This window comes from Pseudophryne corroboree, chromosome 10 (assembly GCF_028390025.1).
Source record: "Pseudophryne corroboree isolate aPseCor3 chromosome 10, aPseCor3.hap2, whole genome shotgun sequence".
Lineage (NCBI taxonomy): Eukaryota > Metazoa > Chordata > Amphibia > Anura > Myobatrachidae > Pseudophryne > Pseudophryne corroboree.
In genome coordinates this window covers 353,550,348-353,567,026 of record NC_086453.1, presented here as the reverse complement: position 1 = coordinate 353,567,026, position 16,679 = coordinate 353,550,348, and the positions used below count along the sequence as shown (strand labels likewise).

Genomic DNA, 16,679 nt, shown 5'->3' with positions numbered 1-16,679 from the left:
GTATACACAGTCATTATACTGCACAGCCACAAATACTTTGGAGTCCTCAGATGGACACAGCTAGCTAAAACAGCAGTGTATAGTGCAGCATGCCCCTATACAGTCACTATACTGCACAGCCACAATTAGTCTGGAGTCTCTGAATGGATACAGCAGTGTATAGCGCAGCATGCCCAAATATACAATCACTATACTGCACAGCCACAATTAGTCTGGAGTCTCTGGATGGACACAGAAAGCTAAAACAGCAGCATTTAGTGCAGCATGCCCATATATACAGTCACTATACTGCACAGCCACAATTAGTCTGGAGTCTCTGGATGGACACAGCAGAGTATAGCGCAGCGTGCCCCTGTATACAGTCATTATACTGCACAGTCACAATTAGTCTGGAAACTCTGGACGGACACAGCAGAGTATAGCGCAGCGCGCTCTTATATACATTCACTATGTTGCACGGACAAAATTAGTCTGGAGTCTCTGGATGCACACAGCAGCGTATAGTGCAGCATGCCCCTATATACACAGTAGAGATGAGCGGGTTGGTTCTCAGAGAACCAAACCCTACCGGACCTCACACTCTGAGCCCAGATCCAAGTAAGGCGTGGGTTTTTCCGCCTGATTCGTAGACCAGAATGAGGCAAAACGTCATCATCCCGCTATCGGATTCTCACAGGGTTTGAATTCCATATAAGGACCTGTGCGTAGCCGCCATTTTCTCTCCGGCATTGGATAGTGTAGAGAGAGGACATGTCTCCATTCTCTCAGTGTCCGTGTCTTGTGCTGCATTTGTCCAGTCACAGTGGTTGTGTCCTCTGCTGCCATATGTCCAGTGCTGTCCAGTGTTGCTGTATTGTGCTGTATCAGTTCAGTGGTGGTATGTTGTGCTGCATCAGTCCAGTCACAGTGGTGGTGTCCTCTGCTGCCATATGTCCAGTGCTGCTGTATAATAAGTCCCTTACAGTGTTAGAGTCCTGTGCATCAGTCAGTCCAGTGACCAGTCATAGTGGTGTCCTCTGCTGCCATATGTCTAGTGCTGCTGTATAAATCCAGTCCACTGCAGTGGTGCTGTGTTGTCCTGCATCAGTCAAGTGGTGGTGTCCCTGTCCTGCCGTATATGTCCAGTGGTACTGCCGTATATGTCCAATGGTACTGCTGTATATGTCCAGTGATCCTGCTGTATAATTCCAATAATTCTGCCGTATAATTACAGAAATCCTGCCGTATAATTACAGTGGTAATGGAATATATTTCCAGTAATCCTGACTTTATAATTCTAGTGATCCTGCCGTATAATTCCAGTAATCCTGCCGTATAATTACAGTGATCCTCCCGTATAATTCCAGTAATCCTGCCGTATAATTCCAGTAATCCTGCCATTTAATTCCAGTGATCCCACCATATAATTCCAGTAATCCTGCCATATAATTCCGGTAATCCTGCCGTATAATTTGATATAAATCCATATAATTTAATATAAATCCAGTCCAGTGGTGCTGCCATATAAATTCAGTGGTGCTGTCCTGTGCTGTATATTATTTACTCCAAATAAAGGGGTTATTAATATTTAATACAAATAATTTTTACAGGGTTTGCCCTGTGAGGTATAGGGGTATGCTCTCCTGTGCCGCATATTGTGTTACATAACTCCAGAAAAATAATGAAGAACAAAAATTTGGAGGATAAAATAGGGACAGATCAAGAACCACTTCCTCCTAGTGTTGAAGCTGCTGCCACTAGTCGTGACATAGATGATAAAATGCCATCAATGTCGTCTAACAAGGCCAATGCCCAATGTGATAGTAGAGGGTATGTAAAATCCAAAAGCCATAGTTCAGTAAAAAGATTAAAAAAAAAAGAAATTTAAATGGTCTGAGGAGAAACGTAAACTTACCAATATGCCATTTATGGCAAGGAACGGCTAGGGCCCTGGCCTATGTTCATGACTAGTGGTTCATCTTCACATGATGATGGAAGCCCTCATCTTCCCACTAGAAAAAAGAAAAGAGTTAAGTTGGAAAAAGCACAGAAAAGAACTGTGTGTTCTTAAATGATATCACAAAATCCCCAAGGAGAGTCCAAGTGTGTCGGCGGTTGCAATGCCATATCTTACCAACACTGGACAGGAAGAGGTAGCTCCTTCCACCATTTGCACGCCCTCTTGAAGTGCTGGAAGAAGAACCCAAAGTCCAGTTTCTGATATTGAATTGAAGATGCCACTGTTGAAGTACACCAGGATGGCGCTGAGTAAGAAGTTGACGAGGAGGATTCTGATGGTGATGTGGTTTGATAAATTAGGTACCGGGCGAGACACCTGTTGTCCATGGGATGAAGAAGCCCATTGTGATGCCTGGGCAAAATACCAAAAAAGCCACCTCTTTGGTGTGGAATTATTTCTCCACAACAGGTGTCAAACCATGTGTTGCCTCTGTCAATCTGTAAAAAGTAGGCGTAAGGATGTTAACCACCTAGGAACATCCTCACTTATACGTCACCTGCAGCGCATTCATCAGAAGACAGTATCAAGTTGTGAAATTTTGGGTAAGAGCGCAAGCAGTCCACCAACACCTAAATCCCTTCTTCCTCTTGTTCCCAAGCTCCTGCAAGCCATACAACCAACTCCCTCAATGTCGTCAACTTCCTCCTCAGTCAGGAACATCAGTAGTCCTGCAGGCCATGTCACTGTCAAGACTGAGGAGTCCTCTCCTAACCGGGATTCCTCCAGTGGATCCTGGAGTGGTACGCCTGCTGTTGCTGCTACTTCCATTGTTGCTGCTGGGAGTCGATCGTCATCCCAAAGGGGAAGTCGGAAGACCACTTGTACTACTTCCAGTAAGCAATTGACTGTCCAACCGTCCTTTGTGAGGAAGATGAAATATGACAGCAGTCATCCTTTTGCAAAGTGGATTACTGAGGCCTTGACAGCTATGTTGGTGTTAGAGGTGTGTCAGGAATCCACCATCAGTTCAATGGGACTTAGAGAATTGATGGAGAAAGTGTGTCCCCGGTATCAAATCCCAAGTAGATTCCACTCTTCTAGGCAGGCGATACCAAGAAAGTTCACAGACGTCAGAAAGTCACCAGTGTTCTACAAACTGCAGTTGTATCCAGTGTCCACTTAACCACGGACATGTGGACAAGTGGAAAAGGGCACACTAAGGACTTTATGACTGTAACAGCCCACTGGGTAGATGTATGGCCTCCCGCAGCAACAACAGCAGCGGTACCAGTAGTAGCATCTCGCAAACGCCAACACATTCCTCGGCAGGCTATGATATGTATCACCGCTTTCCATAAGAGGCACACTGCTGACAACCTCTTACGGAAACTGAGGGACATCATCGCAGAATGGCTTACCCCAATTAGACTCTCCTGAGGATTTGTGATATCGGACAATGCCACCAATATTGTACGTGCATTACATGTGGGCAAATTCCATCATGACCCATGTTTTGCACATACAATTAATTTGGTGGTGCAGAATTTTTTGAAAAATGACAGGGGCATGCAGGAGATGCTGTCATGGGCCCAAAAAATTGCGGGCCATTTTCGTCATTCAGCCACCACATACCGAAGACTGGTGCACCATCAAACACGCCTGAACCTGCCCTGCCATCACCTGAAGCAAGAGGTGGTAACGAGGTGGAATTCAACACTCTATATGCTTCAGAGGATGAAGGAGCAGCAAAAAGCCATTCAAGCCGTTACATCCACCTATGATATAGGCAAAGGATGGGGAATGCACCTGACTCAAGCACAGTGGAGAATGATTTCCGTCTTGTTCAAGGTTCTCCAACCCTTCGAAATTACCACACATGAAGTCAGTTCATACACTGCCAGCTTGAGTCAGGTCATTCCCCTCATCAGGCTTTTGCAGAAGAAGCCGGAGAAATTGAAGAAGGAGCTAAGACAGAGCCATTCCACAAAGTATGTGGGACTTGTGGATGGAGCCCTTCATTCGCTTTGCCAGGATTCAAGGGTGGTCAATCTGTTGAGATCAGAGCACTACATTTTGGCCACCGTGCTAAATCCTAGGTTTAAAGCCTACGTTGTATCTCTCTTACTGGCAGACACAAGTCTGAAGAGGTTCAAAGACCTGCTGGTGAAAAAATTATCAACTCAAGCGGAACGGGACCTGTCAACAGCTCCTCCTTCACTTTCTCCCACAACTGGGGATGTGAGAAAAAGGATAAGATTTCTGAGCCAACCCACTGGCGGTGATGCAGGGCAGTCAGGAGCGAGTGCTAACATCTGGTCTGGGCTGAAGGAGCTGCCAACGATTACTGACATGTCTACTGTCGCTGCATATGATTCTGTCACCATTGAAAGAATGGTGGAGAATTATATGAGTGACAGCATCCAAGTAGGCATGTCAGACAGTCCGTATGTATACTGGCAAGAGAAAGAGGCAATTTGTATGCATTTGCACAAACTGGCTTTATTTTACCTAAGTTGCCCCCCCTCCAGTGTGTACTCCGAAAGAGTGTTTAGTGCAGCCAGTAACCTTGTCAGAGATCGGCGTAGGAGGTTACTTTCACAAAATGTGGAGAAGATGATGTTCATCAAAATGAATTATAAATTCCTCCAGAAGACCTTTACCAGCAATTGCCTCCAGAAAGAACACAGGGACCTGTGATGGTGGATTCCAGTGGTGACAAATTAATACTATGGGAGGAGGAGGATGTACACAGTGAAAGGGGTGAGGAATTGGTGGATGAGGATGAGGTCGACATCTTGCCTCTGTAGAGCCAGTTTGTGCAAGGAGAGATTGATTGCTTCTTTTTTGGTGGCGTCCAAAAAACAAACCAGTCATTTCAGACACAGTCATGTGGTAAACCCTATTGCTGAAATGATTGGTTTGTTAAAGCGTGCATGTCCTGTTTATACAACATAAGCGTGGGTGGGAGGGCCCAAGGACAATTCCATCTTGCACCTTTTTTTCTTCTTTGCATCATGTGCTGTTTGGGGACTAGTTTTTTAAAGTGTCATCCTGTCTGACACTGCCATACAACTACATAGGTACTGCCGTATATGTCCAGTCCAGTGGTGCTGTCTTGTGCGGCATCAGTTCAGTGGTGGTGACTTGTGCTGCCATAAATCCAGTGGTGGTGTCCTATGCTGTATAATTTTTACTCCAAATAAAAGGGTTATATACAGTACATTACTTATATTATTATCAAAATAATTTTACAGGGTTTGCCTGTGTGGTATAGGGGTACACTCACCTGTGCTGCATATTATTATAATAGCTTCAAATAAAAGGGTTATTATTATTATTATCCAAATTAATTTTACAGGCTTTGCCATGTGTGTGCTTGTTTAGGGGTACGCTATCCTGTGCTACCAATATTGTGCATGTATTACATCTGGACATATGCCAGCACATCCCATGTTGTTTGTGCCGCACATTTGTGTCACTTAGCTTTGCTTAGCCATACAGCTACCTCATTGCATCTCTTTTTCATCTTTGCATGATGTGCTGTTTGGAGTCTTTTTTATATCTGCCCTCCTGTCTGACACTGCAGTGCCACTCCTAGATGGGCCAATTGTTTGTGTCACTTAGCTTAGCCATACAGCTACCTCATTGCACCTCTTTTACTTTGCATGGTGTGCTGTTTAGGGCCTAGTTTTTTTAAGTGTCATCCTGTCTGCCACTGCTTTGCCACTCCTAGATGGGCCAGGTGTTTGCGCCGCACACTTATGTTGCTTAACTTAGCCATACAGCCACCTCGGTGTAACCTTTTGGCCTAAAAACAATATTGAGAGGTGTGAGGTGTTCAGAATAGACTGGAAATGAGTGGAAATGAATGTTATTGAAGTTATTAATACTGTAGGATCTAAATTACCCACAAATTATGTGATTTTAGCTGTTTTTATGTTTTTTTTTAAAAAAACATCCAGATCCAAAACCAAAACACAAAAACCCGAAAAGTGCCCGCCACACATCCCTAATACACAGTCACTATACTGCACAGCCGCAATTAGTCTGGAGTTTCTGGATGGACACAGCAGAGTATGATGCAGTGTGCCCCTATACAGTCACTATACTGCACAGACACAGTGATTCTGGAGTCTCTAGATGGACACAGCAGAGTATAGTGCAGCGTGCCCCTATATACAGTCACTATACTGCACAGCCACAATTAGTCTGGAGTCTCTGGATGGACACAGCAGAGTATAGCGTAGTGTGCCCCTATATTCAGTCACTATACTGCACAGCCACTATTAGTCTGGAGTATCTGGATGGACACAGCAGAGTATAGTGCAGTGTGCCCCTATATACAGTTACTATAATGCACAGCTACTAATGGTCTTGAGTCTCTGTATGGACACAGCAGAGTATAGTTCAGCGTCCCCCTATATACAGTCACTATACTGCACAGCCACAATTAGTCTGGAGTCTCTGGATGGACACAGTAGAGTATAGTGCAGTGTGCTCCTATATACAGTCACTATGCTGCACAGCCACAATTAGTCTGGAGTGTCTTGATGGACACAGCAGAGTATAATGTAGTGTGCCCCCATATACAGACACTATACTGCACAGCCACAATTAGTCTGGAGTCTCTGGATGGACACAGTTCAGTATAGTGCAGTGTGTCCCTATATACAGTCACTATACTGCACAGCTACAATTAGTCTGGAGTCTCTGGATGGACACAGCAGAGTATAGTGCAGCATGTCCCTATATACAGTCACTATACTGCACAGCCACAATTAGTCTGGAGTCTCTGGATGGACACAGCAGAGTATAGTGTAGTGCGCCCCTATATACAGTCACTATACTGCACAGACACAATAAGTTTGTGGTCTTATTGGATGGTACTTTTTCCCTCTCCATGTTATCACTCTCCAAGCAATGATGCATCCAGCCCTGAATATATTGACCGATTCAGTTATTAATACAATTTAAATCTTAAAAATGTTTTGCAATTAAAAATAACCATTAACTTTTATATACACAAATGTGCCAATATCCAGTGGCTTCACAAGGGGGATGCAGGGGGTGCAGCACATATTATATATATATATATATATATATATATTATTATAGTATCATTATTATTATTTATTTATATATTTCTGAGTATTTTATGCATCGCCGTGCCGAGAATATATTTGTCATGTACAGTATATAAGTCCCTATCCCATTGGAGAATATAGTCTAATATAACTGCGCACATGCATGCACCTACCCTTAGTGTAGCTTTGTTACTGTACATACCCTCACTGAAAACACGGTGTAAACATTCCATTGGAAATTTCAATGAATCTTCTCCAAATACCATGTCTGGTCTGTTAGAAAAATATGTTTCCAGATATTCTCTAGAATCAAAGCCGTGTTCAGGATAGAATTTATGTGAGCTGAAATCCATCTTGTATTACTGTGTTACAGACTGGCTGACTCTCACGTCTTCCCTCTTACTGTATATGTGACTGGCCCAGGATATCTGTATACAGTATACTCACCAGGACCCAGTTATTTATATACATCAGTAACCAGGATATCAGTGTTATCACATGATGGGTTATCAGCCTCAAGAGCTGTCATGGGAATGCAGGTGACAGTGTGATCATCTCCTGAAACAACAAGTTATCATAACATTAATTTTTCAATTACATATTTAAATATTGCACAATATTTCAGTGATTTAATTAAAAGTAATTAAATATGATAATTAAAAATGTAAAAAGATTTAAATATTTCTGGTGCTAACACATACTGTATACAAATATTCGCCCTTATTCAGATGCAGACGCAATGCCAATATTAACACAGTGGAGTGATTATTAGTGCACCAAGATACTTTTGCATGGACGCTCACAGTGAAGACTCAACCTCAAATGACTGACAGCAGGAGAGTTTTTTGCGGGAGGCAGTGCCATTCCAGCGGTGGAAGAGTCATGTGACTGCACAGGTCTCCCACCACAGCACTTTTCCCTGTCCCTAGATTGCTCCCACTCCTCCTTGTTATAGTACCCCATTCGGGGGTGGTTTTTCGCAGAATGACGCATTTGCGTCATGTCATGACGTAATGCATCATTTCATGAAACTCAAACAAACTAGTGGAGTACTTTGACTTGCAGGAGGGGGAGCTGGCATGCAGGAGCTGATGCCGGCTCTACACACCCCTGACAATGAGCATTACACACCCCTGGCAATGACATTACCCCTGAAAATGAGCATTACCCATAACAATGAGCATTACACACTCCTGACAACAACATTAAACCTGGCAATGAACTGAGTACACATTCTGTCACAGCATCTACACAATAACAAGGAACATCTACTCCTAGAGTGAGTGTATGATCACACAGACTGTGGCAGTAGTGATGCTGGTGCCATGTTCCTCTACATCAGGGATGGGGAACATCCAGCTTGTGGGAATTATATGGCCCGGAAATGCATTTGGTCTGGTCCGGGGCCCTGCCAAGGCAGTTGCAGAGTATTCAGAGCCATTTACTGTGTACTGTATACAGTGTGAGAAAACAACATCTCCCATGATGCAGTGCATGGCAGATGGCTCCAGGTGGTGATGTAGGGCCGCTTGGGAGAGGGATCACAGTGGAGGTCTGGTCTGCTGGCTGCATGTGGGTGGGAGGAATGGCTGTACTGCAGTGCGGAGTGGACCTAATGACCTGGACCGGTGATGATCAGGACTCTGGGTAGGACCTGTCCTGCAGTGGTGGTGAGTGCTCTACTGGCACTATACAGGTAGCATTATGTAAAGCTTTCAATACCGTTGGCATTACTGTGGCCATCATGTGTTAGTAACACTAATGTTTCCATTATGTGAATGGCCATGTCAGCTTTCCAAGGAGCATGCACAACTTGGTGAGCGCATTGGGGGGGCAACTTCAAAAATGGACTGCAAATGATGTAATAAAAATAAAAATGGCCCTCAGCAGAAAAAAAGCCCTGGACCCAAGGGCTGCTACCTCTGCAGATTTATTAATTGGAGCCTCCCTACCTGTTTTGATGGCCCTGAGCTCTCTCAGTCCAGCTGTTCACACATGCTGGCACAAGCTCTACAGAACTCCAATTGGCTGCATCAGCCTCACCTTAGTAACTTTCTGTGGGTACCCATGCTTCACTGCCTCAATCAGGTCACGTGTCCAACAGCGCTGTGTAAGTCTGCCATTCTCCTCCTACCAACAACAGCTGTACTGCTCCCCAGTTCCATTCCTTTCCCTACCAGCTGTACTTGTCCCCCAGCTTGTCCTCCAGACTGCTTATGCATATTATATGGGTGCAGCTCCTGGGCTCCTGCCATTTTTCTGTAAACTTCTCAATTCTAACCAGCCTCATACCTGCAAGGTACTCCTCTCCACACAGCGGAAACCACTGTATTATTCCTCACAGCCCACTGGCTGCATACATGGCTTACATCCTCTTGTACATGGCAGTAGAGAGCCTGTCTGGGCCCAGGTACTTTTCTGGGGGCACGGCCTAATCATGGAATGCATGGCTCTGCACGCTTAGAAAAAATACAGAAAAATTAGTGCCTCCCTGGCCACACTACAGCCCAGCACACAGCAGTCTATGCTGGACTGTGGAGAAGAGCTGCTGCTGCCAGGTAAGGAGGGAATTTAAGCCACCTCTGGGCCCCTCCATCAGGCCTGGGTAAATAGTACCTGCCCCACCCCCGGGTACCACTGTTCTTGCATACTATATAACTTGACAATCATCATATTCCTAAAACTATTTCTTTACCAAATCTGCAGGACTGTCTCACAAACTGACCTCTCAACTGGGGTTCTCCTTTTATAGTAGATAGGGCACATTGCGCTGTTAACTTTAAGCCCACTGACCCGCTATCCAGAGACATAACAGTCTACATCCACTATGTCAGTGCAAAAAAAAAAATGTGGCTGTAGGCCTGATTCTGATTTGGAAGTAAAGCAATAAAAGCTAATTACTTTATATCCTGAACAAACAATGTTGCAGTGCAAAAATAGCAAATACCTTTTTATTTGTAAATTTTTCTGTGCACCCCAAATGAATCTTAATCTCTTTGTGCATGTTACAGCTGCCCCACGTGCAGTGCAACATGACTTGTCCAAGTATACAGTTACTTGAGATTTTCTGCTATACTTCCACATCAGAATTTGGAGTGCATTCAATGGATCTGACAAGGGCTACTCAATGGACAGCCAAATCCAAATTTTGGATTTGAGCCAAATCTGGCAGTTGGATTTGGCTGGACTTGGGTTCCTGTCCTGCTACTGCTGTCAGTGACTGCCGGGGGCACTGACAGTGGCAGCAGGGGAGCAGCCGGCGGTAGCCGGCGGAATGAGGCGATGGCAGAAGTGGGAGCTGGACGGAAGCAGGTGGCAGTGGGAGCTGGGTAGGGGCAGCCGGTGGAGGGAAAAGTGTCACGTCTAGCACAGTTTGAGGATCCAGCAGCTGAGACTTGCCCAAGGAGGTAGATGGCTGTGGGTGAACAAGATGAGGGGGATGGATATAGTTCATTCACATGGGACACGGGGCAATGAAGAACGTAGGCGGGTTTGAAAGTCAATAAATAGTATTTATTATGTACAGGGCTGAGGTAGAGAACTGTGGCTGGAGCACGATGGTTAAAGAACGTAGTTGTTGATAAAGAGCTGCAGGTTGTGGCTTGAAAGACGAGGTTGTGAATAATGAACTGCGGAACTGTGGATGGTGGTTAAAAGACGAGGCTGGAGGTAAAGAACTGTGGACTGTGATATGAAAAGCGAGACTGTAGATGATGAACTGTGGAACTGTGGATGGTAGTTGAAGAGGTGGGTGGAGACAAGGACTGTGGACTGTGGTTTGGAGGATGAGGCTGAAGATAACAATCTGCAGATTGTGGTCGGTGGTACAAAGACATGGCTGGTGAAGTAGAACTGTGGAGTGTGGCTTGAAAGATGAGGCAGAAGACCCGGGGCCGACTGTGCCCAAAGAGTCTTACTGGACCGGGTTTTCCAGGAGCGCTTCCACAGGCAGTAGCAGGTTAAGAACGGCAGGACTGCAGCAGCAATAGGGAACCAACCAAGCAGGAGCAGGAGTAACCAGAATAAGACAAGGATCCTGGGAGCACAGGCTAAAGCACCTACAACAGGGTTGTAACTTGAAGCACTGGCGTCCCTGTCCTAAACCAGCCCCTTTTTATAGGGAGAGCTTCCCCTGGATTGGCTGGAAGAAACAAGAAACAGGAACTATGCTTAAAACTTGGTCTCCAACATGGCGACGCCCAGTAATGCAGACCTTTCTGCAAAGCCACATTGCTCACTGCCTCTGGTCTCCTAGCAACGGCTCAGCAAGAGCAACCCGCTGTAGCAGCGTCCCGCCGCCACAAGCGGACCCCCTCACCGCCGCCACTGCTGCCCACGGACCCAGTGCAGCAGCCCACCTCCACCACTGCCCGCACACCGCCAGAGAAGCCAGCCCTGCGGCCCCAGCGTATCGGTAAGACTCCGGACGCTGACAGTACCCCCCCTTTGCGGGTGGACTCCGGACACCTATATGGTTTAGTTGGGAACTTGGCATGTAATGTCCGAAGACGTCTTGGAGCATGGACATCTGCTTCTACCCAAAATCTCTCCTCTGGTCCATATCCCTTCCAATCAACAAGGTACTGGAGGCGACCATAACGTCTGCGAGAATCGAGGATCTTGTGAATCTCAATTTCGTCTCCTTGTGCTAATTGGATCTTGGGTTATTTAGGCAAAGCAGCTCTGAATCGATTAAGTACCAAAGGTTTTAAGAGAGAAATATGAAATGCATTAGGGATTCTTAACTGCGGAGGTAGTTTCACTTTATAAGCCACAGGATTCAAAACTTTTTCGATTGGGTAGGGCCAAATAAATCTGGGAGCAAACTTTTTCGTAGGATCCTTTAACCTTAGGTTACATGTGGAAACCCAAACCCGATCTCCTACCTTAAGGCTTGGTACAGCTTTTCGCTTCAGATCTGCATAAGTCTTATACCTCTTGGATATCTTGAGCGAGGCCTTGTGAATTTGTTTCCAGGTTTCAGTAAATTGTCGAAATGTTGACTCTGCGGCAGGAACCTTAAGCGTAGGCAGAAGTTGGAAGTCAGGAACTCTCGGATGGTAACCTTAATTAATGAAGAATGGAGAAGATTTTGTGGTAGAGTGATAGAGATTGTTATGGCAAATTCTGCGAACAGGAGGAAGGCCAGCCAGTCGTCCTGTGAGGAGGACATAAATAAATGCAGAAAAGTCTCCAGATCCTGGTTCACTCTCTCTGTTTGACCATCCGTTTGGTGATGATATCCTGAGAAGTTCAATTTAACACCAAGAGCAGAACATAGGGATCTCCAAAACTTAGCCACAAACTGAGGATCTCTATCAGACATGATTTCCTGCGGTAGACAATGAAGTCGAAAGATCTCTGCTATAAATAATTTTGCCAACTGGGATGCTGATGGAAGATTAGCCAGAGGAACGAAGTGTGCCATTTTAGAGAATCAGTCAACTATGACCCATACGGTGTTCCGTCCACCAGACGTAGGTAAATCAGTAATAAAGTCCATAGAAATATACGTCCATGGTCTTTACGGCACAGGTAACAGGTGGAGTAACCCAGTTGGAGGACCTTTGGGACATGCTGGGCACATTTTGTACAGGCAGCCACGAATTCCTGAACGTCAGTCCTGAGATGAGGCCACCAGCAGGAGCGCTGAATGAATTTGAGTGTTTTATGACCGTCTGCATGGCTCATGAAGGAGGAGGAGTAAGCCCATGTAAGAAGTTTTTTGCGAAGATTTGGTGCAATGAAGATCTTTCCTGGAGGAGAAAGTGGAGAGGTATTAGTTGCTGAAAAAGAGGTGGATTCCAGGATGAATTGCTCTTTTGAATGGTCAGAGGGTTCTTCAGAATTTAGGGAGCGAGATAATGCATTTGCCTTTTTGTTGAGGGAACCTAGTCGGTAGCTAAGTTTAAAGTTAAAATGGGTAAAGAAGAGTGCCCATCTTGCTTGGCGTGGGTTCAGACATCAGGCTGACTGTAGATACAGGAGGTTCTTGTGATCTGTGGTTACCGAGATTGGATGCTGAGCTCCCTCCAACAAATACCTCCACTCCTCAAAGGCCAACTTAATCGCCAGTAATTCCTGTTTCCCAATAGCGTAAGTCTGTTCAGTGGGGGAAAATCTTCGCGAGAAGAACGCACAAGGATGGACCTTCTTATCCTCGAAGAGCTGGGATAATACTGCTCCTACTTCTACAGTAGAGGCATCAACCTCCACCAAGAACTGACGGCTGAGATCAGGTTGTCAAAGAACTGGAGCGGTCATGAAGGCCTCCTTTAAAGACAAAAAGGCTTCCAAATCCTCCGGAGACCACTTGGCAGGATCGGCTTCTTTCCTAGTTAATGCGGTTATGGGAGCTATGACAGAAGAATAATTTTGAATGAATCTTCGGTAGAAGTTAGTAAAACCCAGAAAACATTGAACTCCTTTAAAGGTAGCTAGAAGTGCCCAATCCTGAATTGCCTGGACTTTAGCGGGATCCATCTGTAACCTCTGCCCTGAAAGAATGTAACCGAGGAATGGAATCGTGGGTACTTCAAAGGTGCACTTCTCTAATTTACAGAATAATTGATTCCTTCATAAATTAGTTAACACTTCTCTGACTTGTTCTCGATGGGTCTTCAGATCCCTAGAAAAAATGAGGATGTCATCCAGATACACTACCAAGTAGTCATAGAGGAGGTCTCTGAAGATTTTGTTAACGAACTCTTGAAAGACAGCTGGGGCGTTACATAGGCCAAAAGGCATTACCAGTTATTCATAATGGCCATCGCAGGTATTAAATGCCATCTTCCATTTGTCACCTGGGCGAATACGTATAAGATTGTAGGCCCCCCCTTAATGCCAGCTTAGTAAATACAGTAGCTCCTTTAACACGGTCGAACAGTTCTAGAATCAGGGGTAATGGATATATGTTCTTAATTGTTATGTCATTGAGACGTCTATATTCAATACAGGGCCGCAAACCCCCATCCTTCTTTTTGACTAAGAAAAACCCGGCCCCGGCCGGAGATGTGGAATACCTGATGAACCTTTATCCAAGTTCTCCTGGATATACTCCGACATGGCCTGTGTCTCGGAAAGTGAGATAGGGTGGATTCGACCTCGGGGAGGAGTCTTACCAGGTACTAGCTCAATGGGACAATCCCAAGTACGATGCGGGGGAAAGGTGTTCGCCCCATGCTTACTGAAAACTTCTTGAAAGGCTTGGTATTCCACAGGAAGGCTGGAAAGACTGGAAGAACAAAGAGGTCTCACTGAAGGTAAACAGTTTTGGAAGCAGTCTTGTCCCCAAGAGAGAACATCCATAGTTTGCCAGTCTATGTGGGGATTGTGCCTGATTAACCATGGAAACCCTAAGATCAGTTCATGAGAGGCTTTAGGAATTACAAGGAAAGAGATTTTTTCTGAATGAAGAACTCCGACCTTCATCTTGAGAGGGATAGTACGAAAGGATATAATACCCTCAGGGATATAACGTCCATCCACTGAGTTACAGAAATGGTACGATCCAAAGGAACCGTTTGTATTCCAGATCGTTTGACAAGAGCTGATGTAATGAAGCTTTCGGCGGCTCCGGAGTCGAGTAGTGCAGGGATGAGAAGAAGAAGGGAGCTCCAATTGGGTTAACAAGACAGACTCTTTCTTGGTATGTAATTCTGAGAATTCTCCTAGTTTGACCTCTCCAGCACAAGCTAGGAGCGGGCGTTTCTCGGACGTAGATTGCAAGTTTTGATAAAGTGATCAGATGCACCACAATACAAACAGAGGTTCCCTTGTCGCCGTCTCTGACATTCTGCATGGGTTCTTCCACAGTTGGTGATGATGGTGTTGGTAGAAGAACAACTCTAGGCTTGGGGCGATCTGACCGCGACCTCTCCATACAGCGTTCTCTGTACCTCAGGTCTAATTTATTGCATAAAGAAATTAATTTGTCCAACTTTTCAGTTACATCCTGAGTTGCGATATCATCTTTGATCTTTTTGGAGAGACCGCTCCATAAAGCTGCAATGAGAGCCTCCTCGTTCCAGTTCAGTTCTGAGGAGAGAGTACGAAACTGGATCATGTACTGACTGACCGTACGCGTGCCCTGATGCAGGCACAGGATCTCCAATGAGGCGGCAGAAGTCCTGCCCGGTTCGTCGAAGATTCTTTGAAAGGTGGCCACGAATTATGAATAGTTAGATAGGATGGGATCCATCCTCTCCCACAAGGGTGAAGCCCATTCCAATGCTTGCCCAGTAAGTACATAAATTAAATAAGCTACATTGGTTCATGCTGATGGGAAGTTGGCCGTCTGTAGTTGGAACTGGATTTCGCATTGGTTAAGAAACCCGCGGCATTGTTTTGGATTCCCATCGAACTTGATGGCAAATGCCACCTTGAAAGTGGTACTGGTACAGGAGGAAGCGGGACAGGAGGTGCTAATATCGGAGCAGCTGCAGATACTTGAGGAACCGTCATGGCAGCACAGAGAGAGTCGAGATGTTCGGACATATTCTGCCTGAACTGCACAATTTGAGATTGTGTGGCCTCCTGCTTACTTAAGCGAGACCAGATATCTGCAGTTGAATCCCCTCCTGTGGCCTAATCACCTGTCAAATCCATTGGGCCAGTGCTTACTGTCACATCTAGCAAAGTTTGAGGATCCGGCAGCTGAGACTTGCCCGAGGAGGTAGATGGCTGTGGGTGAACAAGATGAGGGGGTTGGATATAGTTCCTTTGCATGGGACACGGAGCAATGAAGAACATAGGTGGCGTTGAAAGTCAATAAAAAGTATTTATTATGTACAGGGCTGAGGTACAGAACTGTGGCTGGAGCACGATGGTTAAAGAACGTAGTTGCGGATAAAGAACTGAAGGTTGTGGCTTAAAAGACAAGGTTGTGAATAATGAACTGCGGAACTGTGGATGGTGGTTAAAAGACGTGGCTGGAGGTAAAGAACTGTGGACTGTGATATAAAAGACGACACTAAGAGTTTAGAGAATATGATTTCCCTTAGGGGTGTAGCAGCTATACGAACTAGATAGCAGCTAGACGAACACTATACTATAAGTGGGGCTGCTGCATCCCTAAGGGAAATCATATTCTCTATACTCTCAGTCTGTTAAAATAGGACCAATAAAAGGTCCGATATATGTGGGCTGATAAATAATAAAACTAGGATTGCTATATCCTTTAAAGTCCCACACTAGTACTGGAATGTACATGCTCCCTGGATAAAAATTTTCCCCACATGCATGATTACATTCTCCACTGTGAAGTGTGCACCAATGTGGATAGTGGGTGCAATATATTTGTGCCATACAGAAGTTTAATTCCCAGGTGATCCTATTCAGGATTATACATTTTAGGGAATTACAGTGATAATAGTGAATTATTGTACCAGCTGTGATAGCTGATATATAATCAATTGTGAACATTAGAAGTGATTGCTCTTTGATAGCACTGGGATAGATATAGTAATTCTATAAGTGCTAAACATAAGAAACACATGGGGATACGCTTTTTAAAATCTTTATTCACATTTTCAATCTATTAGGAGTCACATACATGTTAGTCTGTCTGATTTGAACTCTTATGTTTCACTGTAGTCTGGGTCGATTAAATATATTTTAATGTATACTTAATAAAGGTTAAATTTTATGAATAACTA

General features: G+C 44.9%; 1 long non-coding RNA gene across 3 annotated transcripts in view; it reads left to right on the top strand.

Annotated features, from left to right (window-relative positions):
• Nucleotides 1-16,679, top strand: part of LOC134965636 (uncharacterized) — a 298,220-nt gene that overhangs the window by 210,413 nt on the left and 71,128 nt on the right. The window contains exon 4 of one of the 3 annotated variants that reach the window (XR_010188477.1): nt 11,045-11,170. The exons of the other annotated variants lie outside the window; for them this stretch is intronic. This is a non-coding gene — a long non-coding RNA (uncharacterized LOC134965636). Of the gene's footprint in view, nt 1-11,044; nt 11,171-16,679 lie in introns of those variants that run through there. 3 annotated transcript variants of the gene reach the window in all.